Consider the following 27,625-nt stretch of genomic DNA (forward strand, 5'->3'; position numbering starts at 1 on the left):
TCAGACCTTCTGTGCAGGGCTCCCAGCTAGCAGACTACTTGAGACCCAGTGCAGAATCTATCAGCTCTACAACAGAGCTTTTGGGAAGTGAGCCATGTGGCCTGAAGGCTAGAGTGCCCTTCCTGAATGTTTTGCACTATGTAAAACCCCTGAGGAGGAGCGAACTGCTCCCATAAATGAGTAAGACTGAATTTTTCATCATCGTGCCAAATGGAATTAGGATCACACTAACTTGTTTTTTTTTTTTTTTTTAAGATTTTATTTATTTTCTAACTTGTTTTTTTTAATATTTAAATTCCTTTTTTTTTTTTTTTAGAATTTCAAACAGGTTCAGTGAAAGAATAATACAATGAACTTCCATATACTTTTAACATAGATTACTAACTGTGACTATTTTTCCATATTTGATTTCTTCCATATATATTTATTATTGCTGTTGTGAATAATGTTAGACCATTTCAGAACAGGTTGCAGACATCGTGACCTTCACCTTCAAATAATTCCGTATTTCCTAAGAACAAGAACATAGTCTTACATAACCCCAGTATGATTTTCTTCTTTTTTTTTTAATTTTATTTATTTATTCATGGGAGACACAGAGAGGGAGAGAGAGAGGCAGAGACACAGGCAGAGGGAGAAGCAGGCTCCCCTCGGGGGGAGCCCGATGTGGTACTTGATCCCAGGACTCCGGGATCACGATCTGAGCCAAAAGCAAATGCTTAACTGGTGAGCCACCCAGATGCCCTCTCCACCCCGGTGCCCCCCCACCCAGTATGATTTTCAAATTCAAGGAATTCAACATTCATACAAATCCAGGATCACACATTGCATTTACTTATGTCTCCTTAGTTTCCTTGAATCAGGTACATTTCTTCAGTTTTTCTTCTACTTTAAAACATTTACATTGTTTAAAAGTATGACCTCTGGACACCTGGATGGCTCAGACGGTTAAGCATCCGCCTGTTTCAAGAAAAACATGAAGATAATTCATTGGGGAATTATGTTTGCATAATTTTGTGATTATGATCCAGGGGTCCTGGAATCGAGTCCCACATTGGGGTCTCCGCTCAGCGGGGATTCTGCTTCTCCCTCTGCCCTTCCCCACTTGCTCATGATCTCTCTCTCTCTCAAATAAAATCCTTAAAAATATAAAAAATAAATAAAAGTATGACCTCGGGGGATCCCTGGGTGGCGCAGCGATTTGGCGCCTGCCTTTGGCCCAGGGCGCGATCCTGGAGACCCGGGATTGAGTCCCACATCGGGCTCCCGGTGCATGGAGCCTGCTTCTCCCTCTGCCTGTGTCTCTGCCTCTCTCTCTCTCTCTGTGTGTGACTATAATAAATATGAAAGAAAGAAAGAAAGAAAGAAAGAAAGAAAGAAAGAAAGAAAGAAAGAAAGAAAGAAAGAAAAAAAAGTATGACCTCAGATTGAATTTGATTCGGAAAAATAATGTGGCCTAACTGTATGATTATTAAATTCATATTCACCATTACTGCGTGTTAGCCAGAAAGTCTAACTGGGAATCCCCATCCCTGCCACTTACAAACTTGGTTAATATTAGGTAGCTTTCTTGATCTCTTTTTTTCCAGGTGGATACCCAATTGTACCAATACCATTTGATGCAAACATAATTCCCCAATGAATTATCTTCATGTTTTTCTTGAAAATGGATTTTCCATACCAGTGTGGGTCTTTTTCTGAACTTTCTATTCTGTTCAGTGTTTTGTCTATTCTAAGGCCAAGTCCACACTGTCTTGTCTACCCTAGCTTTGTAGTAAAGCTTGAAGTCAGTCAATGTAAATCCTTCACCTTTGCTCTTATTTTTCAAAATTATTTCTGCTATTTTAGATCTTTTGTGGTTCCACATAAATTTTAAAATCAGCTTGTTGAACCAAGTAAGCAAAGTTAATGTCACCAGTGATAAGTCATGTTGATAGCATGGTATGTGATAAAGAGAGCACTTCATCACTATGTAGTCTTCCCAAAAACTCTTGATCCCAGTGGAAGCATGAGAAAAACATGAGACAAACCCAAATTGAGGTACATTCTACAAAATACCTGACCAGTATTCCTCAAAACTGTCAAACTTATTAAAAGCAAACAAAACAAGGAAACACTTAGAAATTGTCACAGACCCAGGTGGACTAAGGACATATGACAACTAAATGCAATGTCATATCCAGGACTGGCTCCTACAACAACAAAAAAAGGACATTAGAGAAAAAACAGTGAAATCCAGAAAAAGTAATAGTAATGTTCCAGTGTTGATTTCTTAGTTTTGACAAAAGTACTATAGTAAATGTAAGATGTAAATATTATGGGAAACTGGGTGAGGGGTATAGAAGAACCCTCTGTACTATTTTTGGAACTCTTTTGTAAATCTAAGATTATCCCAGAATCAAAAAGATAATTTTTAAGTCAGCCTGTTAATTTCTATAAATGCTTGCAGACTAATTTATAGAGAATAAACATCTTAACAACCCTGACTCTCATAATCCACAAATATGGTGTACTGCTCCATTTATTTGAATCTTATTTTAATTTGCAGTTTTCAGCATGAAGGTCCTTTGCATCTTTTGTTAAGTTTAGTCCTAAATATTTTATGATTTTTATGCTATTATAAGTGGAGCTATTTCAGTTTTCAGTTGTTTGCAGCTATAATAGAGAAATAGAATTGATTTTGTACACTGACTTAAGTGTCCTATGACCCTGCTAAATTCACCTAGAATTCTAGTGGATGTTTAGTATACTTAGAATAACCTATGTAGCTATCATGTTGTCTACTAATAAAGACAATTTACTTCCGCCTTTCTAATCTGTGTGCTTTTTCTTTTTTTTCTTGCCTTATTTTCTGGCTGGGACTTCTAGTACAACATTAAGTAAAAACGATGAAATGAGCATCCTTGCCTTGTTCCCAAACTTAGAAGGAAAGTATTCAGTCTTTCATGATTAAATATGATGTTGTCTATAGATTTTTTCAGTTGATGCCCTTTATCAGATACAAAGCAGAATTTCCCTGTGTTTCTAGTTTCCTATTTTTTTTATCATAAAAGAATATTGAATCCTGTCAAATATTTTTTTCTGCATCTTTTGGGATGATCATAGGATTTTTCTCCTGTAGTCTGTTAATATGGTGAATTACTTTGGATGGTTTTGAAAAACTTAACCCTTGGGATCCCTGGGTGGTGCAGTGGTTTAGCGCCTGCCTTTGGCCCAGGGTGCGATCCTGGAGACCCGGGATCGAATCCCACGTCGGGCTCCCGGTGCATGGAGCCTGCTTCTCCCTCTACCTGTGTCTCTGCCTCTCTCTCTCTCTCTCTGTGTGACTATCATAAATAAATAAAAATTAAAAAAAAAAACTTAACCCTCTTTGCCTCCCTGGGATCAACTTCACTTGGTTACAATACAGCCTTTTTAATATATTGTTGGATTTAATTTGCTAGTATTTTTAAAAGATCTTTGCATCTATATTCATGAGGAATATTAGCTATAATTTTCTATTCTTGAATGCCTTTGATATTTTTACCAAGCTATTTGATGAATATTTACTGAATAACTACAGCTAAGTACTGTGTCAACATGAGTATTGTACAAAACTCTGCACAGGGCCTGCCACAAAGTGTCCTCAGGAAATGCTGGATATTTTGGAGTTATTATTTCTAGATGCTATAAATGAGACCCACCTCCTAAAGAAACTTAGAGAAAGATGGCACCTACTATATAGAACTTTTTCTTTCTTTCTTCCTTTCTTTCTTTCTTTCTTTCTTTCTTTCTTTCTTTCTTTCTTTCTTTCTTTCTTTCTCTCTCTCTTTTTCTTTCTTTTTTTTTTTAGGTAGCCTCCTTGCCCAATATGAGGCTTAAACTCACAACTCTGAGATCAAGAGTCACATGCCCTACTGACTGAACCAGCCAGGCGCCCCACCCTATAAAACATTTTTACATTAACATTTTATTTTGGGGGTTTCCTTTATTAGAAAATCTCCCCCCAGCCGTCCAGGAGCATGCTCTGAAATTTATCTCAGATGAGAGTGTGATCAGGGAGCACCTGGATCGTTCAGTTGGTTAAGCATCTGCCTTTAGCTCAGATCAGGATCCCAGAGTCCTGGGATGGAGCCCGGAGTTGGGCTCCCTGCTCAGTGGGGAGCCTGCTCTTCCCTCTCCTCCCCATTCATGCTACCTCTATCACTATCTCTCCCTCTCTCTCAAATAAATGAATAAATCTAAAAAAAAAAAAAAAACCCACAGTGAGATCAGTGTGTGAGAATCTGCTGCAGGGAAGTTGTTGTTTACCTTGCAAACTCATTCTACTGTTTTTGTATAAAGAGTGGAATTGGAAAAGGAAACAGTCAAGGAAAACACTGTGCATGCTCCATGAGACTAGAGCAAGAAACAAGGATTCTGTGTCATCTTTTGCAGACAGCAAACACAACTCCTGTGTTCTCATACCTTTTTGAGGGGGAAGAGATCCCCTTTCCTGTTCCGCGAACAGAATACAACGAAGTAGCCTCAAATCTGCTCTTGCCCTTCTCAGAGTACTATATCCCCTGGCAACCTATTCCCTTCTCCTGCCAGAAGGAAGACAAACTCTTACAGCCTTCACAGTCCAACACTCTCCTTCCCTTCCTAGGGCCAGGCCTAGGTCATCCAGTGCAAGGAAGCTTCAGGAAGTTGATGCAAAGTTAGAAGCCTATATCCTTCAGGGTATGGCCTCAGGGAGGGTTTGGTTGCAAGCATCTTAGAGTTTTTCCAATCCTCAGGTCAGCCAGACATCCCTGGCCTGTTGGGTGGACTCTTCTGGAGCTTCCCCCTGGACCATCCCATTCAGTCTCATGCCGGTGGGGCCCAACCCCCAACAGCCAGCCCAGTTTCATTTCGAGAAATGAGAGAAACTATCATTGCATAAATAGCTGTTAAACAGGACGGTTTCTACTGGGGTTGGTTTTCCTGGTTTCAGAACACTCACTTTTTTTCCCTTCTGGTGTTTCTTAGTTTACTCTTAACAGGTAATAAGTACTTCATGTGTTTCAAAAACATAGACGTGTGTGTATAAATATATATGTGTCCATTTATATTAATGTGTATATAAACATAAGCAAATTACCCTTCGTATGGATGTATTGATTTACATCCCCACCAACAAGGTGTGAGAATGCCTGCTTTTATAAAGTCTCACCAATAATGTGTGTAATCAACAGACCAATAAAACAAAGAGTCCTAAAATGCATTCAAGAATAGAAGACGTGGGATGCCTGGGTGGCTCAGTGGTGGAGCACCTGCCTTCAGCGTGATCCTGGAGTCCCAGGATCGAGCCCCACGTCACTAGGATGGCCATCATTAAAAAGAAAAGAAAAAAAAAAGACAGACAATAACAAGTGTTGGTGAGTACTCACAGAAACTGGAACACTCTCCTACACTACTGCTAGGGTGAATGTAAAATGGAGCATCTACTGTGGAAAACAGTCTGGCACTTCCTCACAAAGTTACACGTAGGGTGACCCTATGACTTAGCAATTCCATTTCTAGGTATATACCCAAGAAAAATGAAAACTATGTGTCCATACAAAAACTTGCTTACAAATGTTTATAACAGCACTGTTCATAATAGCCAAAAAGTGGAAATAATCCCAAACTCCATCAACTGATGAATGGATAAATATAGTATGCTATGTCCTGACAGTGGGTAATTATTCAGCAGTCAAAACAACATGCTAGGGCAGCCTGGGTGGCTCAGCGGTTTAGCGCCCCCTTCAGCACCGGAGGTGATCCTGGAGACCCGGGATCGAGTCCCACATAGGGCTCCGGCATGAGGCCTGCTTCTCCCTCTGCCTATGTCTGTGCCTCTCTCTCTCTCTGTGTCTCTCATGAATAAATAAAATCTTAAAAAAAAAAACAAAACATGCTAATGGATGTACCTTGAAAACATCATGCTAAGTGAAAGAAGCCAGTCACAACTGGCTGCATACTGTATGATTTAGTTTATGTGAAATCTCCAGAAGGGTCATGTTTTTAGAGAGACAGAAATTAGATTTAGTGGTTGCACTGAGAGGATTGGGGGCAAAGGGGGGAGGGTAATGACTGCTAACAGGGTGGGGAGTGAAAATGTTCCAAAATTAGTTTTCATGGTGGTTGCACATCCCTGTGCCTGTACTAAAAGATACTGAATTGTACATTTTCACCTTCCTACCTTATTAGAAGTGAAAACTTTTCTCTCTGTAGCATTCCAGCTGTTCTCTCTTTAAATCTCAGGTCGAATTCATAGGTGTTCAGGATGTTTTGAAAGTTATCTAGGTAAGTTTGTGGGGCCAGGGGAGTTGAGGACCCCTACTCTTCTGCCATCTTGCCTATATCCTGAATTATACATTTTCAGTAGGTGAATTGCCTAGTATGTGAGTTACATCTCAATGAAGCTATGGTAGAAAAAATGGACAGAACTTAGATACAATGTGAGAAGTTTGGATTAGTGTTTGAAGAAGGGCAGGAAGAAAGGGAGGAGAAATATTTTTAAAAAATATAAAATGTATATAAAATATACATTTATAAAATGTAATAATTCCCAAATGTGGAGCCAATGAAAAAAGATGTTCAAATGTTGAAGTTTTTTACAATGTAAGTGGTTCTTTTTGATAGAAACAATCTAGGGACTCCTGGGTGGCTCAGCAGTTGAGCGTCTGCCTTCGGCTCAAGGCGTGATCCTGGAGTCCTGGGATCAAGTCCCACATCGGGCTCCCTGCGTGGAGCCTGCTTCTCCCTCTGTCTGTGTCTCTGCCTCTCTCTCTCTGTCTCTCATGAATGTATACATAAAATCTTTAAAAATAATAATAATAATTTCTGTGTGTATCCGTCCTGAGTTTCTCTCTGCAAATGCTAATAAATATTTATGCTTAGTTTACTCACTTTTATGTAAAAAATAGCTCAGTTCTGTGTCTTGCATTTTTTACTTAATGATATCTTGGAGATGTTTAGACTGTAATACAGAGAGCTTCCTCATTTGTTTATACAGTTGGATAGTTTTCCATAGTTAATATTCATTGTTTGATATGAATGTTTCAAAACTTAACTAGTCTCCCACTGGGAAATTTGGGTTTCCAGTCCTTTCAAATGCTGTAATTAATAACCTCAGTCTTACATCATTGTCCACCCATAAAAGAAAGAACTAGGACTTCCAGGTCAAAAGTATATGCATTTGTAGGGTTAACAATTGCATTAATTTATATTTTCACTGGCGATGCATGTAAGTGACAGCTTCCTCACAGCCCCACAGAGGGTGTCATCAAACTTTTTGAATTATAGCAATCTGGCATTTAAAAAAATGCTATCACACTGTAGTTTTGATTTTTATTTCTCTTCTTACAGGTGACGCTGAACATGTATATAGTTAAGCTTCAGAAAGGAATTTATCAACTTTCTATCTAGATCAATTCCTGAAAAATAATCCTAATAGCCAAGAATTTCTTTTTTTTAATATTTTATTTATTTATTCACGAGAGACACACAGAGAGAGAGGCAGAGACATAGGCAGAGGGAGAAGCAGGCTCCATTCAGGGAGCCCATTGTGGGACTCGATCCCCAGACTGCGGGATCACGCCCTGAGGTGAAGGCAGACACCCAACCGCTGAGCCACCCAGGCATCCCCAAGAATTTCTTTTGAGTTGAGATGGTTTATTTTCTACATGCCAGCCATGAGTCTACCTTAGGGGATATTCCTTCTACCTGGAATGGTCTCCCATCCCGATGTCAAATCAGATTTTATCTCTCTAAACTCAAGTCAAATGTCAATCCCTCAGGGAAATTTATGAGCCACCTCATCATTAAGTGGCTACCCATTCTAATATGTCATTCTGTTTTCTTTTTGTCCATAGAACTCATGGCTATACACATTCTTCTGACTTATGTATTGATTGATCTGTATGCCCACCATGGTAGCCCCAGTATCTTTGCACACAGTAGGTATTTACTAACCATCTGTTGAATAGATAAATACCCAGCTTCCGAATGAGGGAGAAAGGGTTAAGTTTCTAAACAGAGTTTTCTGAAACTGGAGTGTGGGAAAGGAATTTGGCCTTGCCACTGGATTAAGAATGCCTACAGGCAGCCCCTAACCCCGAAATGTTATTCTGAAAGCGTTTTAGCTTCATGCTAACTTTGAGCCGCGGACGTGAGACCCACCCATGGTTAAGTTCAGGTTAGGTTTGGGACACTGGGATATTTTCTTTCATCCGTAATCACTGGATCAAGGCCTATAAATCAAATAGTTGAGACACAAAACACAAACAAGGTCGTAATTTGTTTCTTCCTGCCCTCTGTTTTTCTTGGCATGGAAAAACTCAAGCTTTTCCTGCCTGGGGATGGGTAATGACACTGGGGGGTGATTCATTAAAAGTGGCCTGAGTAACTGGCCTTTTATTTCTTCTCATTCTTTCCCTTTATTGTCCAACTCATGTAAGGAAACACATTGAATAAAATAATTCTCCTGCTGATAAAGAACTTTCCCTTGACTCTTTGTTCACTTGCAGTTACATGTTCCCAGAATCAAAATCTTGGCGCTAGGGAGGCCAAAGTAGTTAAGGGTGGATGCGATGTATACTTCTGATAGAGAAGGAAGGCCAAGAGTCCTGACTTATGGAAGCCACTTTTTTTGCCTCCTTTTCTTAACAATGTTGCCTATTTTAATAGGAAATTGTCCCAGTCTCCAAGGAATCTGGCAAGCATTAGATGTGGGTGTGGGTAAGTCTGAGAACCTTAGTTCCCCAACTCTAAATTGGGTGTCACAATTATCAGTACTTTCCTCTCAAATGAGTGCCATCAATGTCAATCACTCCTAAGGCCAGAGAGAGAAGAGGAACTGGTAACAACAAAAAATATTCAATTTAATAGTACACATAGATCATAATATTAAGAGAAATTGCAGAGTGCACTATTTTCATCTTTTATATTACACTTTTCTATTTTTTTTCTAATTTTTTTTTATTAGAGACAGAGAGAGAGAGAAACAGGCAGAGGAAGAAGCAGGCTCCATGCAGGGAGCCCGACATGGGACTCGATCCTGGGTCTCCAGGATCAGGCCCTGGGCAGAAAGCGGCGTTAAACCGCTGAGCCACTGGGGCTGCCCGTACACATTTCTATTTTATTTGAAATATCTTTATATATTTTTTAAAAACTAAAGAATACTCCTAAAATATATATATAGAAAAAAAAAAGAAAGAAAAGCTGGACAATAGACCATAATAGACCAAAATGCTGACAACAGCTATCTCGGGGTTGAGGGCTTGGAGTGGATTTTCATTTTCATCTTTATCCCTGTCTGCATCTTTTTAGTTCTTTTCACATATTGTGTATTACTTTTGTGATTAAGAAGAAATAGTAACAAATTATTGTTCTATTTAAGTTGGTCTGTGTGCCCCAACCTCCTGCATCTCTTTGTGGAAGTGGAACAATTCATTTTCCAAGAGGTGGGCAGAGAAGGACACAAGTGGGACTATGATCAGGGTCAGGGTCAGACTGTGGAAAAATACCAGTGATGCCTCACCCTCCGCATGGTTCTGCTGAAGGCCACTATTAAATCACTATTAAGTCATCCCTCCTTTGGTTTTTTTCCCCCCTCCACATGAAATAACCTCAGTTCCTCTCACCTGATGTTGTAAATCTGTTGTAAATCGCAGAGCCTGCTCCTAGAGCTCCATGGTCTCTGTCCATTCCCAAGGCAACCAGCTCCTCCGCGGGGACCTATGTCGTCAGGGTGAGAAGTGAGATGAATCTATGGGTCCCTGATGTTCTAAACTGGTGGCTGTTGCTGACTTTTGAGAAGGGGCCTCAAGGGACAGCAGGCCTCCTCCCCACTCAGGCCCCGGGTCCATTAGGGGTCTAGGTAGTCAGAAAGTGGATTATCTTCTAATATGGCTACACATCGGGTTGGAGAGTGTGGCTCAGGACGTGAGCCCAATAGGCTCCCTTGTTTCCTAATTAAGCAGACTTTCCTACTAATCCCAGGCAGCAGTGGACTAGGCTGCCGTCCCTGTGTGGAGTGAGACCAGAACCTGTGCTCCTTCCCAGCCTCGTGGCCTGGTCCTGAGAGCCCGGGAGGAGGCACTGGCAACTCATGCCCAGTTTCTCCTAATGTTCTTCCTTCCCTACGTGTAGAAGGCGAAAGGGGAAAAGAGGAGCCTAGAGCATTAGTGTTGATAACCCTCTACAGGAAGGAAATATCTAGAGAGGGAAGGAAGTATTTTCCTCTACAGAAGTCCTTAGTGTTTCTTGGATTATAGAATACTTTGAGGATATGAAGCAAGCTGTAAACCACCACCTCAGAAAAGTGCACATACGTGCTGGACTTTGATATTAGTAGCTTGTATATGCCTTCTTTGCTTTTCTTCTAGAACCCTGCTTTTTGTCTAAGGAACGGTTCCTATCCTACTCTATGCGAGGCTATACTGTCCATCAGTAGGCTCCACCTCCCCTTGCTTTCAGGTGAGGCATGTGATCCAGTCCATCCAACCAGAGAAGCTCATTGCCCCTGGCCCTGTTGTTTCAGGAATGGGCACTTGATTTAAAACAACCAAACAGGGAAAGAGAACTAAGAAAGGGTAGGGGGGAAGACCCATTCTTTTTTTTTTTTTTTTTTTAAGATTTTATTTATTTATTTATTCATGAGAGACATAGGCAGAGGGAGGAGTAACCTCCCTGTGGGGAGCCTGATGCAAGACTCTATCCCAGGACCCAGGGATCGGGACCTGAGCCAAAGGCAGACGCTCAACCACTGAGCCATCCAGGTGCACCAATACCCCTTCTTTATCCGAAGAATACTAAACTGAAGAAAAGTAAAGCTTGAGGCTGTCCACGGCTATTTTGTCTGACTAATGGAGTCTCAAGAATAGAGCCCAACAAAATGGAAAGGTGCCCTCAGGATATCATTAAACCCTTGAAGCCAGTCGTAAATGAAACCTAAACATAAACGAGCCACATAATTTCCTTTTTTTTTTTCTCCTCAAGCTAGTGTGTGAGGTAAGTTTCTGTTCTTGCAACACATGTGCCCACATAGAACTTGGCCTCCTCTTTCCAGAGGTGGTCAGACTCTAAAGCCCAAACCTCCATGGGACGTTAAGAGTCCTTTCTGTTAGTGGTGCCCCTTATACATTTGAAAATTGATGAAGTATTCTAAAAGATTCAGATACAGCTGATAACTGAATTTGTGGCAGCAATATTTGCTTCTTCATGCTGGCACCATTTCTGCTTAGCAGCAACTTGAGAACCATACTGGGAGCACAACCTGGAGGGCCCATAGCTTGAGAGATGACAAGTAGCATGGGTGTGTTAGAATGTAGGAAATGCGAGGAGAAAGCGACTAATCCTCTTTTTCTTTTCTTTATTATTTTTTTCTTTTCTTTATTATTTTTAAAGATTTTATTTATTTATTTGACACAGACAGAGAGAGCACAAGCAGGGGGAGCGGCAGCAGAGGGAGAGCGAGAAGCAGGCTTCCGGCTGAGCAGGGAACCTGATGCAGGGCTGGGTCCCAGGACTCTGGGATCACGACCTGAGGCGAATGCAGCCATGTAACCCATTCAGTCACCCAGACGCCCCCTTTTTCTTTTTCCATATAATCCAAGAGAGTTGCAGGTGGAAAGGAGAGAGAGAGACAAACCTACCCAAACCAGATGGGGGCAAGGCACTAGGAATTTGATACAGGGTGGTGTAGAAAAAGCTCTGAGATGTAAGAGCTAACATTTTATTAAGCATTTACTCTAGGCTAGATGTTACACTGAACATTTTCCATGCATTATAACCATTCTGGGTGGTGGGCTATCATTATTCCCATTTTGCAGATGGAAACACTGAGACTGAGAGGGAGTAGGCATTCACAAGAGCGTCCCACAGCTCTACAGCCAGTGGAGCCAGCTCCCATGTCAGGGCAGTCTGAATCCTACACTTCCTAACCACCACACCCCTCCTCTTTAGCTAAGATCCTGGGTTATAATCGAGGTTCTGGCACTTGCTGTTTGAGTGACCTTGAGTAAATCAGCCTGAGTCTGTTGTCTCTCCTGAAAAATTCAGATACTATATTACATAAACTTAATCTCTTTCAACTCCAAAATTCCAAAAAAAATTTCAAAAATTTTCAAGAACATAAAAGAAATTCCCAGCTCCCCAAACTAAGATTTGTATGGCTGGCCTGCGCTTTTCCCCTCAAGACCATATAGATTGGTTTTCCCATGGATTTAGGATCAAAGGGCTCCTTCGGGTTATGTATTCCTTTGAAATGAATTCAAAGGCATGCATTTTCAAAGTGCAGGGGGAACTGGAAAGCCTTCATCCTTGCTGAGTGAATCAGCATCCTGGGAGCACAGGTGACAAGTCCTGACCCATCCCTTCACTGTCAGATAAGCTCAAGGGTCACAGCTCTGAACTTGACCCCACTTTTCCTTCTTCCTGCCCCTTTTGTGGGTTTTCTGATAAGGTGCCCTAAGTCAGCTGTAGCACTGTTGTCTCTCTCTGCAAACATAGTCCCCCAGGGCGTGCACTCTGCCTGTGAGCTCCCCAGCTGCTTCCAGCTCTCCCTCTGCCCACAGCCCTTTAATTGCTGCATTCCAACAAATTAGCCATGTGACAGAAGATTATTTTTAACTTCAATAGAGCAGCTCCCTCTCTTTTAATATATCATGCTTGGCCCACATTCCCTCGGTGAAAAGGGCACCATCGGCTACTTCTGAGAACTTTTAATTACTCCAATTGTTTGCAAACCTCTTAGAAGCTTGGAAAAAAATACATTTCTTTCGCCTTTCCCAGGTTTCCCATTTCGTATTTAATGGGAGCTGAGGCTGAGTCCAACCTGGGGACTTAGCAGCTTCAACAGGTCTCCCCAAATCCCCTCCAGCCTCCTCCCACCCGTTCTCCACAGGACGTTTTTTAAAGTGCAAATCCACTGGGAGGATGAAGGGAGAGCAAGTTCTAGAATGACAGGGACTCCCACCCCAATGCCACACAGAGCCCCAAGGCGGCAGGAATGGAGGTGGGGCTGGTGACCCCAGGAAGACTCAGGGCTCAGCACCTCCTAGGTTTTGGGATCCTGTTGATTGGGCCTGATTCTGAGTCTGAGCCTTCCAATTTTGAGTAAACCACACAGAACAGTAAGCATCCCATCAACCATCACCTGGACCAAAGGTCCTTCTCCAATTTTTCTGAATGTCCTAAGCTCCAGGTATTTCTCTAATCTCAGGAGGCCAAGTGGGCTGTGTGGCCAAAAATGATTGGGATTATTATCACCCACCTCCACCCAGAAAGGTAGAGAAAGAGTTGCATTTGAGTCCCCTCAAAATTGAGAAATATGCAACTTCTTATATCTGAGTTTTGCAAAATAGTTCAAAGAAGTTATATCAGTATGGAATCATTCCAGCCACTTGCTATGCTATATGTATTTTGACACAGTGAATTATAAAAAGATAAGGGTGTGTGTGTGTGTGTGTGTGTGTGTGTGTGTGTGTGTATGAGAGAAAGAGAGAGAATGGGTGTAGTTGTGGGTTGGTAAAAGGAAAGAAAAAATGTTCCAGGCAGTGGGAACAGCATATATGCAAGCTGTTGGGTGGGAAAGGTCAGTGTGTTTGGGGAATTTAAAAAAGGGCAGTGTGACTGGAATCTACAGAGAGTAACACATTATGCTCCCAGAGCCCAGTTCTCTCAAGTTTTCAAAATTGAGGTATATTTTACATAAAATAAAATGCTAACATTTTTGTGTATAGGCCAGTGAGCTTTGATAACTGCAAACACTAACTGATACCCAAATCAAGATTCAAACTTTTCCATATCTTCAGAAAGTTCCCTAGTGCGCCTTATCCAGTCAATGTCCCCAACCTCAAGCAGCTGCTATTCTGATTTCTATCACCATAGATTCGACTTGTTTGTCCTTGACTTATCATTACAGTAATAGGATCATACAATTTGTACTTTTTTGTGTGCACTTCTTTCTATAATACATCATCTGTATTGTTCCAACAGTTCCAATCTGTATGGTGTTTTTCTGTTGGATTTGCAGGAATTTGTGAGTTGGAGTCCCGCGCTGGGTGTAGAGTTTACCTTAAAAAAACAGTCTTAAAAAAAAAAAAGAATAAAATCCCTTCTTTCATGGAGCTTCCAGTTTAGTGGCAGGGGTGGGAGAAAAACTAAACAACTGAAAAATGTATTTGTATAGTGTGCTATCACTAATGTAAAACAGAAGAATAAAAGGGGGAGAAGAAAGCATAAATGTATTATTTTATTTTTTTAAGATTTTATTTTTGGGGACCTGGGTGGCTCAGTCGGTTAAGCATCTGCCTTCGGCTCAAGTCATGATCCCAGAGTCCTGGGATAGAGCCCTGCGTTGGGCTCCATGCTCAGCGGAGGGTCTGCTTCTCTCTCTTTCTCTGACTGCCACTCCGTCTACCTGGGCACTCGTGCTCTCTCTCTCTTTCTCTGTCTCTAGCAAACAAAATATTTTGAAAAAAAAATAGATTTTATTTTTAAGTCATCTCTACACCCAATGTGGGGCTTGAACTCAAGACCCCAAGATCAAGAGCCACATGATCCACTGACTGAGCCAGCCTTGTGCCCCATAAATATGTTCTTTTAAAGCTGCATCAAATCCCTCTCTCAGAGAAGATACACCAGAAACTGGTAGCACTGAGGAAGGGAGCAGGGCAGCTGGGGAGGATGCAGGCAAAAGAACACATCACCTTCTGCTCTGGGTATCTTCCTAATTTATAAATGATTGAATGTGTTATCTAATCCAGAATTAACGGATATAATTACAATAGCTTCATGAAGTTGGAAGAAATATTTGGCAAAATTGCCAAGCACCTGGGTCCTGAAGTTGTGGGAAATGCTTCAGGGCATTTTAATCAGTGCAGGAGGAAAGGGCTGGCTCCCAGCTGTCACTCACTGCAGTCCTGAACCTAGTCATAGCATCGCTTCAGTAAGATAAAAGAGGCACTGAGAGGACAGAAGGAAACAAAATCAGTCTTGAGTCACATATGTTTCTTGGGTATTTATAAAAAGCTTAGGCAGCTCCTTCCTAAATTTGAATTAATGTCGAAAGGGAATCATTTCAGGAAGTATGAGTTCCTCTCTTCAAACTTTTTGGGACCATCCCACTCTGGGATGAATAGCACAGAGCCAAGTTCATTCATAGGGAACATCTGCGAAGGGGTGGGGGGGGGGAGCACAATAAAGAGACCATCTGACACTGAACGTGGACACCTATTATATTTTTTTTTTCTAGCTTCCCTCGGGATGTTCAATTGTTTGGTGATATGGGAAGGAAGGTCTATATAATGTTTATGGTTGTTATTGGGGTTTGTTCATATAATATGTGAAAATGCCAATTTGGGAGAGAAGCTTGACTAAAATCTGCATTCTTTGTGAATGTTTGTGTTCCAGAAGCTTCGCAGAGTTGTTGGAAAGTGGCTTTGTGATTTCTTTGTGGCCTCTAGTCAACCAAAATGATAAAAAAAGGGGCACCCTGCTGGCTTAGTCATTGGAGCTTATGACTCTTGATCTCGGGGTTGTTGGTTAAAGCCCCACTATGGATGTAGAGATGATCTAAATATAAAATCTTTAGGGACTCCTGTGGCTCAGTGGTTGAGCACCTGCCTTTCGCTCAGGGTGTGATCCTGGAGTCCTGGGATTGAGTCTCACATAAGGCTCCCCTCAGGGAGCCTGCTTCTCCCTCTGCCTATGTCTCTGCCTCTCTCTGTGTGTCTCTCATGAATAAAAAAATAAAATCTTTTAAAAATAAAATAAAATAAAATAAAATCTTTCAAAACAACAAACAGGGGGGATCCCTGGGTGGCTCAGTGGTTTAGTGTCTGCCTTTGGCACAGGGCATGATCCTGGGGTCCCGGGGTCGAGTCCCACGTCGGGCTTCCTGCATGGAGCCTGCTTCTCCCTCTGCCTATGTCTCTGTCTCTCTCTCTCTCTCTGTGTCTTTCATGAATAAATAAATAAAATATTTAAAAAACAAACAAACAAACAGGGGCATCTGGGTGGCTCAGTCGATTAAGCGATTAAGCATCTGACCCTTGGTTTCAGCTCAGGTCATGGTGGTGAGTTTGAGCCCTGCCTCATCTACTTGAGATTCTCTCCCTCTCCCCCTGTTCCTCCCCCACTCGTGCATGTACTCTCTTTCGCTGTCTATCAAAGAAATAAAGTCTTTAAAAAAACAAACAAAAACCAAAAATGATTTTAAAAAGCTTAACTTTGAATATTAAGTCTATATTTATCTTAACTCAATAAATTCTTTCAAAATCATACCATTATTTTTCTTATTTTTAAAAATATTTTATTTATTTATTAATGAGAGACACAGAGAGAGAGAGAGGCAGAGATGCAGGCTGAAGGAGAAGCAGGCTCCATGCAGGAAGCCGGACGCGGGACTCAATCCCGGGACTCCAGGATCACGCCCTGGGCAGAAGGCAGTTCTAAACTGCTGAGCCACCCGGGCTGCCCATTCTTTCCTATATTTTTATTGATTTTTAATTGCTAGTTAGTATAGGAATACACTCTTCTTTTTTAAAAAATCAGAGTGTTGCAGATAAACTTTTGGTTCTCTTTCATCATTTTCCATGATGTTAATTTAATTGGCCCTGAGTGTGGCTGGCAAATAAAAACTTTATCACACTGATTGTAACACACAGCAAAGTGTGAGAATTACTTGTCTAACTGATATAGGACCCTGATGTTTTTGGAAACTTAACACTAGAAATGATGGGAAATGCATATTTTTAAAAATACAATAAATGGGTTTCCTTCTTTAAGTGAAGGGTGAGATTTGCCTTTCAAGACAGACTGCATTTCAGCAAAAATGTTTCAGTGAACTTTTGGATTGTGCAACTAAAAAGCCACTATGCAATCCTAGAATGAAGACTGGAGACAATGAAACCCTAAACTTACCATATAAAAGTTGTCATTGTCATGGGCATGTTGCATCTCTGTAGAGTATTAAGATGTAGCTGGAAGCTGGAGATTGAGGAAGAACTGACTGAAGACGTTTCTTGGCTAGAGAAGGAGAGAGCTGTAAGAGTCAGGTTGAGACTTTCGAGGACTATGTTTTCCAACATGGTAGCCACCAACCACATATGGTTATTTAATTTTAAATTTAAGTGGATTTAAATGAAATAAAATTAAAAGTTCAGTTCCTCAGTCATGGTAACCACATTTCAAGTGCTCAGTCGCCCCATGTAACTAGTGGCTACCATAGTGGGTTCAAATATAGAACACTTCCCTCATTAAAGAAAGCTCTATGGGACAGTGCTACTCTAAAAATCATTTTACATGGTCTTACCTCGTAGCTAGTTTTAAATTTTTATTCGTGAAATGTGATAATTTGCTTTACCACCAAGCCTTCAACAAAGTTTTAAAATAAAAGTGACAGCTAACATTCATTGAATACCTATGTATTGGTCAGCTGTCTTGGTTGCAGAGAACAAGTTTCACTCTTGTTAACTTAAGCACAAAGAGATTTATTGAAGGATATGGCTAGGGGTGCCTGGGTGGCTCTGTGGGTTAAGAGTCTGCCTTCAGCTCAGGGCATGATCCCAGCACTGCCTCAGGCTCCCGGCTCAGCATGGAGTCTGCTTCTTCCTCTCTCTCTCTGCCCCTCCCATTGCTCATGCTATCTCTCTCTGTGTGTCAAATGAATAAATAAAATCTTTTTTTTTTTTAAATTGAAGGGTATGGCCAGCTCACAGAAACATTAAGAAAGTTAACAATACACTGTAGGCTAAACATCCAGGAATGACTTCCAAAATTATACTGCAGAACTGGGTTGACAAGCAAGCCGCAGCCTCTGCCACCATCCAGAAGATTCAGAATTGCTAAGCTGCCACCAACAGCTGCTGGCTCTAGTTTCATGTTGCCTTTGCCATGACCAGCACCAGCAAAATGGATGCTTCACACCTGCCTCTCCATCCACAGAATTCACAGTTCTAAAGTCTCACACATAACGGCATCTAAATCACAAACAGAATCAGAGCTGCAAGAGTGTTTGAGAAATGTAATAAGTGTTAGCTTTCTATTCCCTGCAGTTCAGAAAGCAAGGAAGAAAGGGGTTGGAATGGGTTTTGAGAGAACCAGTCTGAAGTATCTGTCATGACTTGCCATGTGCCACATCCGGTAAACATGCCTGATCTCATTTCATTCTTACAAGAATTCGGTGAGGAAGGCCCTATAATTAGCCCCATTTGACAGATGAGGACATTACAGTAAATGGTGGGACTCATGGTATGAACTTAGTTGTGCTTTTGGAAGTTAAAGGAGCCTTCTGTCCATTCTTGGAAAGAACTAAAGGGGAGCAGGGAAAGGACAGGTGCCTGCCTGAAGAAGCTAGAATGGAAGACGACAGACAACCCACGAGATTAAAGCAGCAGCAGTCTCAAGGTGACAAAGGACAGCCAGAATGAATTTGAGAACTCCGGAGTGGTGCCAGATTCATGCCAGATTCCAGAGTGCCTACTCTCTCCACAAAGTCCATGCTGCCCCCAATGGAAAGAACCAGAACTTACACATACATGACTAAGACTAAGAACACTTCCCTGGTTGCGTTTCAACGGTCCCAACTGCACCTATGACACACAACAGAATGCAAAAGTAAAGAACTCAACAGGGAAGGCTTCCAGAAGGAGGTGAGTTTTCAGTAGGTTTTGGAGGAGAGAAGTGTTAGCTTGCCTACTGCAGTCAGAAGGCAGAGAGTTTCAGATGAAAGAACTCATATGTGTCATGCCAAGATTCAGGGCTTAAACAGGACAGTCACTGTAGCATATCAAAGCAATGTCCTTGACTGACAAGGAAGGAGGTGGGTCAGTGTTTAGTAGAAAAGAAATAATCTGATTGGGAAGGGAGTTGATTGCAGGATAAAATCATGTGAAACCCATCCCATGATTACAATTACATTGAAATATTAATAAAGTGTATTTTGAAATTCAATTTGGAGCAAATTGATGAAAATCTCAGGGAGTGGAACCCAGAAATTTTCTAACGAACACCCAAGTTGATTTGTCTTGATTTGCCTGTCACAAGGGCTCCTCCTCGTCCCAGTTCCCCTTCCCTGAGAAAAAGCCCAAGCCCCTGGTGCATGGGATCTGGGGCCCCTTTACCACATCATTCTTTCCTGGAGACATTCTAGCAGGATCACAAGATAACCATGTCAGGGCGAAGAATAAATCTCAAGGAAATGGGGTCGCTTGGTGCTGGGAGCTTCAGAATAATTTGAGAAAGCAGCATTGACATCTCAGAAATGTGGTAATATGTGTGATTCTTACTTTGCTTAAGCTTTATCAGACAATATTATTTTCTTTAAAGATTTTATTTATTCACTTGACAGAGAGAAAGAGATAAAGAACACAAGCAGGTGGAGGCAGGCAGAGGGAGAGGGAGAAGCAGACTCCCCACCAAGCAGAGAGTCCAATGTGGGGCTCTATCCCAGGACCCTGAGATCATAACGTGAGCCTAAGGCAGACACCTAACTGACTGAGCCACCTGGACGCCCCCAAACAATATTATTAACTAACATTCTAACAAATCTTTCCACCTGCTAGGTCCTAGGCTAAGCCATTTAATAATGCTTTTTATTATTTATCTCTCACAACAATTACTTATATTAGAGGCTATTACCATTCCCATTTTACGATAAGGAAACTGGCTTAAGAGGTCCCAGCTAAGGACTGGACTCTGCAGCCCATAGATTTAGCCATCCTGCTATGCTGCCTTGATTTCTTCTCTCCTATTTTTTTCCCACAGGTTATGTTTGATTACTCATTGGCTCTTCACTCCTCTAACTTGAAGTTTCTTAAATGTGGTGATCAATTCTAATTCATTTTTTGACTCTCTCATTCCCATTACGTGACAAAGAGTAGCAGCATAGTGAGTGCTAAATACATGTGAGCTGGACAGAGCTTCATAACAGAACAGCCACTCACTTTATATACTTATCCACAATTACTCTTGCAGATATTCACAGCTTCTGGATCACAAGTTGATGATATGAGTCCTCTCATTTCATATAGTGTTAGCGTCTTGGAGCCAGATAGTTACAGCCACTTATTAGTGGTGTAACTTTAGGCAAATGCTAAAAGAAAAAAGCTTTATAATTTATAAAGGGTTATCTGTAAAAGGAGCATAGCTCTTAGGTTGTGAAGAAATAACGGAAAGATTTATGATTCAGATGCTTAAAAATATGTATGTGTGACAGCACCTGGGTGTCTCAGTTGGTTGAGCATCTGACTCTTCATTTCAGCTCAGGTCACGATCTCAGGGTCTTGGGATCGAGCCCTGTGTGGGGCTCGGTGCTCAGCGTGGAGTCTGCTTGTCCCTCTCCCTCTGCTCCTCCTCCTGCTCTCTCTCTCAATAAATAAATTTAACAATTATATATTGTTTGTGTGTGTAAAGGCACATGAAAAGATGTTCAATATCACTAATCATCAGGGAAATGCAAATTAAAACCATAATAAGAAATCACCAGGAATCCCTAGCGGGCTCAGCAGTTTAGCACCTGCCTTTGGCCCAGGGGGTGATCCTGGAGACTGGGGATCGAGTCCCACATCGGACTCCCTGCATGGAGCCTGCTTCTCCCTCTGCCTCTCTGTGTGTGTGTCTCTTGTGAATAAATACATAAAATCTTTAAAAAAAAGAAATATTAAATGTTAGCCAAGGTTTAGAAAAAAAAGGAGCCCTTATGCACTGTTGGTGGGAATGTATTAGTGCAGCCACTGTGGAAAACAGTATGGGGCTTCCTCAAAATAAAAATAGAACTACAGTACAATCTAGCAATCACATTTCTAGTTATTTATCCAAAGAAAATAAAAATAGTAATTTGAAAAGGCATATGCACTCTTATATTCATTGCAGCATTGTATACAATAGCCAAGATTTGGAAGCAACTTAAATGTCCATTGATAGATGACTGGATAGGTAAGATGCGCTACACACATACAATAGAATATTACTCGGCCACAAAAAGAATGAAATCTTGCCATTTGGGACAACACTTGTGGATCTGGAGAGTATTATGCCAAGCAAAGTTAGAGAAAGACAAATATTACATGATTTCACTTATATGTGGAGTCCAGAAGTCAAAACAAATGAACAGACTAAACAAATCAGAAACAGATTCCTATATACAAGAACAAACTGATTGTTGCCCCAGGGGTAAGGGCGTGAGAATGAATGAAATAGATGAAGGAGATTAAGAAGCACAAACTTCCAGGGGTGCTTGGGTAGGCTCCGGCAGTTAAGTCCCCCACTCCTTTTTTTTTTTTTTTAAGATTTTATTTATTCATGAGAGACACACAGAGGGGGCAGAGACACAGGCAGAGGGAGAAGCAAGCTCCCTGCAGGGAGCCCAATGCGGGACTCCATCCTGGACCTCAGGATCATAGCCTGAGCCAAAGGCAGACGCTCAACCACTGAGCCATCCAGGTGTCCCAAGTCCCCCACTCTGGATATCAGTTTAGGTCTCACAGTCTTGAGTTCAAGCCCTGTTTTGAACTTAAAAAAAAAAAAAAAAAGAAAAGAAAGAAAAAAAAAAGGAAGAAGAATAAGTACAAACTTACAGTCATAAAATAAATAAGACATGGGGATATAATGTACAGCATAGTGAATATAGTCATAGCATTGTAACAACTTTATATGCTGACAGATGGTAACTAGATTTATTGTGGTGATCATTTTGTAATGTGTATAAATATGGGATCACTATGGTATATACTTGAAACTAATATGATAGTGCATTTCAATTATTCTTTAATAAAAAATATGTACTTGATAAAAGTGGTAGATGGGTGGGCTCTCAGAGGAGCCCAGGGTCTTGCCAGCGTAGCCAGCAGCCTGCTGACTCTCTTGGTCTCCTCCTTTTGAGAAAGATGGAGCAGCAAACAGGGACTTGCTGGGGTTAAATGTTAACTTGTGTTTATTCCTCTACAACTGTCTGCTGTTTAATTTGGCCAACCCAGTGAAGATTCCTCAGTAAGCCTGTGTGTAATTTCTAAACACCAGGCCTATGACCTTTATACACATGCTAAACATTTATAGAGCGGGAGACTTCTCCTTTTTCTCCATCAGTGAATTGAATAAATACCAACATCCTCCCCACTACCCCCTAAAAAAGTATTCTTTGATCTACTCTAAAGATAAACTGGTAATATTTCATCCTGATCAGCTAAGGGTCGTAAAACAGATTCTTTGATAAGCCAATTAATTTCAGAGGGCACTGGGGCTTGTTTCTTCCTCATACTGATTTATATTCGCAAAGCCATTGAATGTTAGAGCTGAAGAGAGCCCTTTTAAGATTATCTCATCAAACCTTCTGATCTTAATGGATGAGAAAACTGCACCCTCCAGAGGAAAGTTTACACAAATGTTGATAAAGAACCATCTAGACAATGTTTTGTCACAGCAATTCTTACAGCGTTTTAAGCTTTCTGTGGTTATTGCCTCTTGTTCTCTTTTTAATCTGGTGATTCAAATACAGTATTTGGGCTTGGAATTGAAAATCCTAATCCTCAATTTTGTGCTGACGTCAGAGATATTTGAGAATCACTGCTGCCCCCTGCTGAAAATTTAAAATCTCACAGGTTTTCAAGGTTACATTGGATTTTTTAAGTCAAAAAAATTATAAAAAGTAATACTTCCTTAAGTTAGTAAGTTTAAATAGCATAAAAGGATATGAAGAAAAAATAAAACTTGCCCTCCTTCCCAGTGATAACTGTCATTAACAATTTTATTAACATTCTTCCATATTTTTTTTACTTCTATATTTGTATATATTTACAAATATGTATATGTATTTATATATATAAATACTTTTTAAAGATTCGTTAATTTCTTTACTTGAGACAGAGAGAGTGTGCGTGTGTGCAGGTGTAGGAGGGGTGGGGCAAAGAGAGAGGGAGAGAGAATCTTAAGGAGGCTCCATGCCTCCCCCCCCACGCCTGTGCAGGGCTCCATCACATGACCCTGAAATCACGACCTAAGCTGAAATTGAGTCCTATGATTAATGGACTGCACCACCCATGTCCCAATTTGTTTAAGAAATAGGAAAATGCTATATGCCGTGTTTTGTAGCTTAGTTTTCTCTTCTTTTCTTTATTTTGAATAGTAATATATTCAAAAGCTTCCTAAATTTTTTTAGAAATATGTCTTGAACATTTTTTTAAAAAAGTAATCTGTGTGCCCAACCTGGGGCTTGAACTCTACCAGGAGATCAAGAGTTGAATGCTCTTACAGCTGAGCCAGCCAGGTGCCCCCAGGCGCCCCCAGGTGCTTCTGTATGAAACATCTTTTCAAAGCAGTATAGTAACAACCTCATTCTTTCTGATGGGAATATAATACTTCATTGCTTGGGTGTAATAAATTATTTCTTCAGTCCTTTTTTGATAGATTAAAATGTATGTCTCTCTAAGAGCAGGGAATTTACTGTTTTGTTGTTGTTACTGCTGTCCCAATAAAATTTGTTTCTGGGACGCCTGGGTCGCTCAGGGGTTTAGAGCCTGCCTTTGGCCCAGGGTGTGATCCTGGAGTCCTGGGATCAAGTCTCACATCAGGCTCCCTCCATGGAGCCTGCTCCTCCCTCTGCCTGTGTCTCTGCCTCTCTCTCTCTCTCTGTTTCTCATGAATAAATAAATAAATAAATCTTTAAAAAATTTTTGCATCATAAATGAATGAACATTTTCCTAGTTTTAAGTATTTCTCTGTTTTAAAATGCTGCCCTGAATATCCTTGTGCCTGTATTTTGGGGCATTGGATAAAGTCTAAGAGGAAGTGCAGGTTCAAGGACATGTGAATTTTAAGTTTTGACGAATCCTGCCAAATGAGGATTTTTGATAAAACATGGATCCAGATGTTTAGTAATTCTATCATTTCCATATCTGGCTGGGCATCAAAACCAGAAGCTCCCAGAGAATTAATGAAAAATGGCCCTTTTCTCTGTTCTAACTTAGTTCTAATTGAGGGGGGGCAGGCAGGAATATTCAAAGCCCCACTCCCCACTATGATTCCCACGCACACTCAGAACTGGCAGTAGCCGCATAATCTACCCATGCCTTGCTCCACTGCAGCAGATAGGAATGTGCTCCTAATCCCAATCTTCATGTGGTAACTCACTTGCTATTCACCTGATGCTTATCGAGTGCCTACTGTGTGCAAGACTGTATGGTCTCTCAACCACAGGCAGGGTTGTGCAGGGGGTGTGGTAGGGATTTCACCACTGCCATGGGTGGTGGTGCTGGGGGCGAATGGGCGGGTTTGTTGTTGTACGTGCTGGCCGGTGGCTGGGGTTTGGAGAGGGAGCACTGTGTGGGTGAAACTCGGGAATCCTGCAGTACTACAGTAGCAGGAATTTTAAAAAGGCCCAGCCCTGCCCTCATTGACATATGTGTGTGTGTGTGTGTGTGTGTGTGTGTGTGTGTGTGTGTGTGTCTAACAAACATGGAGCAGAACTTCTAGGTCTTCTTAGGCAGATGCTCCCGGGGGTCACCACAAGCCGAGGTGTGGGGTGTGGCACAGTCCTTTCCCTGTGGGCCCTTCTAAGCCAGATAAAATATCATGCAGAGGCAATGCACGTGGGAAATGCGCCATGGACAGCCAACAGATGGCAGTCATAAAAAAAGATGACAGATTCCACCGTCATTCACGACCCACCCAAATGTCACGTCCGCTGGGCTCTTTCCCTGGCAGTTCCTGCCCTGAGCAGGTGTTGTTTTCATATACTCTGTGGCAGTTAAAATATAACAACAGAAGAAAAAAATACAAAAAACAAAAAACCAAACTACATCTACTGCTCCCCGAGGCTTCCTGGAGCAGAACTTCTAAGCACCTTATGGCAGGAGTCCACTTGATTCTCCCAACAGTGGAGGGAACTCAGAGAAGTTAAATAACCAGATAAAGGCCACACAACTTGTTAAGTAGATTGATCTTCATGTTCTTTTTGCTTGCATATCTCATCAAATAATTTTGAAAAATTGTGTATCCTTAAAAACACACACACACATCTATGGTCCCTTAATTTTTAACAGAGGCACTACAGAGAACAGGAAAAGATCTTTATAATAAATGGTGCAGGGCTTCTGGGTAGCCCAGTGAGTTAAGTGTGTGCCTCCGGCTCAGCTCACGATCCCAGCATCCTGGATCAAGTCCTGCACCTGGCTCCCTGCTCAGCAGAGACTCCGCTTCTCCCTCGCCCTCTACCCCTCTCCCTGCTTACTCTCTCTCTCATGCTTTCTCTCTCAAATAAATAAATGAAATATTTTTAAAAAATAAAATAAATGGTACTCAAATAACTAGACACCCATATGGGGAAATAATGAAATTGGTCTCTACTTTATGCCATACATAACATCACAACCAGCTGGATAAAACACAAATGTGAAAGGCAAAAATCTACAGCTTTTTGGAATATATGAAAATATCTTCTTGACTTCTGAATAGGAAAGGATTTATTAAAGAAGCCACTAACAGCCCTCAAGACAAAGGAAAAGAATGATAGATAATGATTCAGTGACACTAAAGTTACACATTGTAACATTACTTAGAGAGATTCACAGATAAACTACAGAGTAAGAGAAGATAATTGCAGAAAATATAACTATATGCTCATCAACTTGTTGCAATACTAGGCTAAGGCAGCAGTATACAATGGTGCAACTACTTTGAAAAACAGTTTTTAGGGCAGCCCCGGTGGCGCAGCGGTTTGGCGCCACCTGCAGCCTGGGGTGTGATCCTGGATACCCGGTATCGAGTCCCACATCGGGCTCCCTCCATGGACCCTGCTTCTCCCTCTGTCTGTGTCTCTGCCCCTCTCTCTCTGTCTGTGAGTAAATAAATAAAATCTTTAAAAAAACAACAACAGTTTTTATAAATGTTATACAGTTGCCCCTTAAGCACCACTGGTGCTTTGAACATGCAGGTCCACTTACACACAGATAAACACTTAATATTTTTCCTTATAATTTTCTCTCATGGATTTCTTTTTTCTTATCTTTTTAAAAATTTACTTATTCATGAGAGACACAGAGAGAGAGAGGCAGAGATACAGGCAGACAGAGGAGAAGCAGGCTCCATGCAGGGAGCCTGATGTGGGACTTGATCCCGGGACCCCAGGATCACGCCCTGGGCCAAAGGCAGACGCTCAACCGCTGAGCCACCCAGGTGTCCCTCTTACTGTTTTCTTAATATCATTTTTGTTTCTCTAGTTCATTTTATTGTAAGAACACAGAATGTAATATGCATAACATACAAAATATGTGTTGCTCAACTGCTTATTTTATATCAGTAAAGCTTCTGGTCAACAGCAGGCTTTTAGTAGTGAAGTTTTGGGAGAGTCAAAAGTTATATGCGGATTTTCAATTGCATGGGGGTCAGCTTCTCTAGCTTCTGCATTGTTGAAAGGTCTAATGTAGTTTGCAATTAAAAAGACAAGAAACCACTGCCTAAGAATGTATATCTCCTTTCATATTTTTTGAGGTCCTTCCATATTTTAAAATTCACATCTAAGTTTCCATCTTATTTACTTTTTTTTTTACCTGAACAATAATGCTCATTGCAGCCTTATTTGTAACTGCCCTAAATAGGAAACAACTCAAATATCTATGGAGAATGAATAAATGCTTTGTAGATTTTCTTTTTTTTTTTTAAGATTTTATTTATTTACTCATGAGAGACACAGAGAGAGAGGCAGAGACACAGGCAGAGAGAGAAGCAGGCTCCATGCAGGGAGCCCAACGTGGGCCTCGATCCTGGGTCTCCAGGATCACACCCTGGGCCAGAGGCAGAGGCTCAACCACTGAGCCACCCAGGTGTCCAAATAATATGTAGATTTTCATATAATGGAACACTACTCAGCAATGAAAAGGAATGACATGAGTGAATCTCAAAAACAGTGTTATGCAAATGCAGCTAGACACAAAAGTACCTACTATATGATTCAGTCTTTATGAAAATCAGAAACAGACAAAACCAAGATCCTTAAAATCCAAACAGCAGTTGGTAGATGGGGAGTGTCTTGAAAAGGGCATGAGGGAACATTCTGGGATGATTCAGCATGCATTTAACTAGATGCAAGAGACATACTTTCTGGCACATTACAGATCTTAACATTCAAAAATAAAACTATGATATCATCACCATAAATACACCCAATGAAATATAAGTACCATAATTATTTGACATCCACCATCATTTATTCAAAAATTTTAAAAAATATGGACAGGCCCTTCTTGAACAGCCAAACATTTTAATAAAATTTTTTTTAATTTTTTATTATTTATTTATGATAGTCATACAGAGAGAGAGAGAGAGAGAGAGAGGCAGAGACACAGGCAGAGGGAGAAGCAGGCTCCATGCACCGGGAGCCCGACGTGGGAATCGATCCCGGGTCTCCAGGATCGCACCCTGGGCCAAAGGCAGGCGCCAAACCGCTGCGCCACCCAGGGATCCCAAGTGGCTGACTTTTAATATCAGTTCAGGTCTTGATCTCAGGGCTGTGAGTTCAAGTCCTGCATTAGGCATTAGACATGGAGCCTACTTTAAAAAAAAAATCTCTCAATGAATTAATAAGGGAGTAGTTAATGGTACCTTAATTAGTTTTTTTTTTAAGACTTTATTTGAGGGAGAG

At 41.1% G+C, this 27,625-nt stretch overlaps 1 long non-coding RNA gene across 1 annotated transcript; it reads right to left on the reverse strand.

Annotated features, from left to right (window-relative positions):
- Positions 1-107: 107 nt before the first annotated feature.
- Positions 108-17,032, reverse strand: LOC119872036. The gene is made up of 3 exons (XR_005358951.1): positions 16,915-17,032; positions 9,630-9,723; positions 108-511 (listed from the first exon to the last, which is right to left on the reverse strand). It is a non-coding gene; the product is annotated as an uncharacterized LOC119872036 (long non-coding RNA).
- Between the last annotated feature and the right edge of the window lie 10,593 nt (positions 17,033-27,625).

This window comes from Canis lupus, chromosome 5 (assembly GCF_011100685.1).
Source record: "Canis lupus familiaris isolate Mischka breed German Shepherd chromosome 5, alternate assembly UU_Cfam_GSD_1.0, whole genome shotgun sequence".
Taxonomy (NCBI): Eukaryota; Metazoa; Chordata; class Mammalia; order Carnivora; family Canidae; genus Canis; species Canis lupus.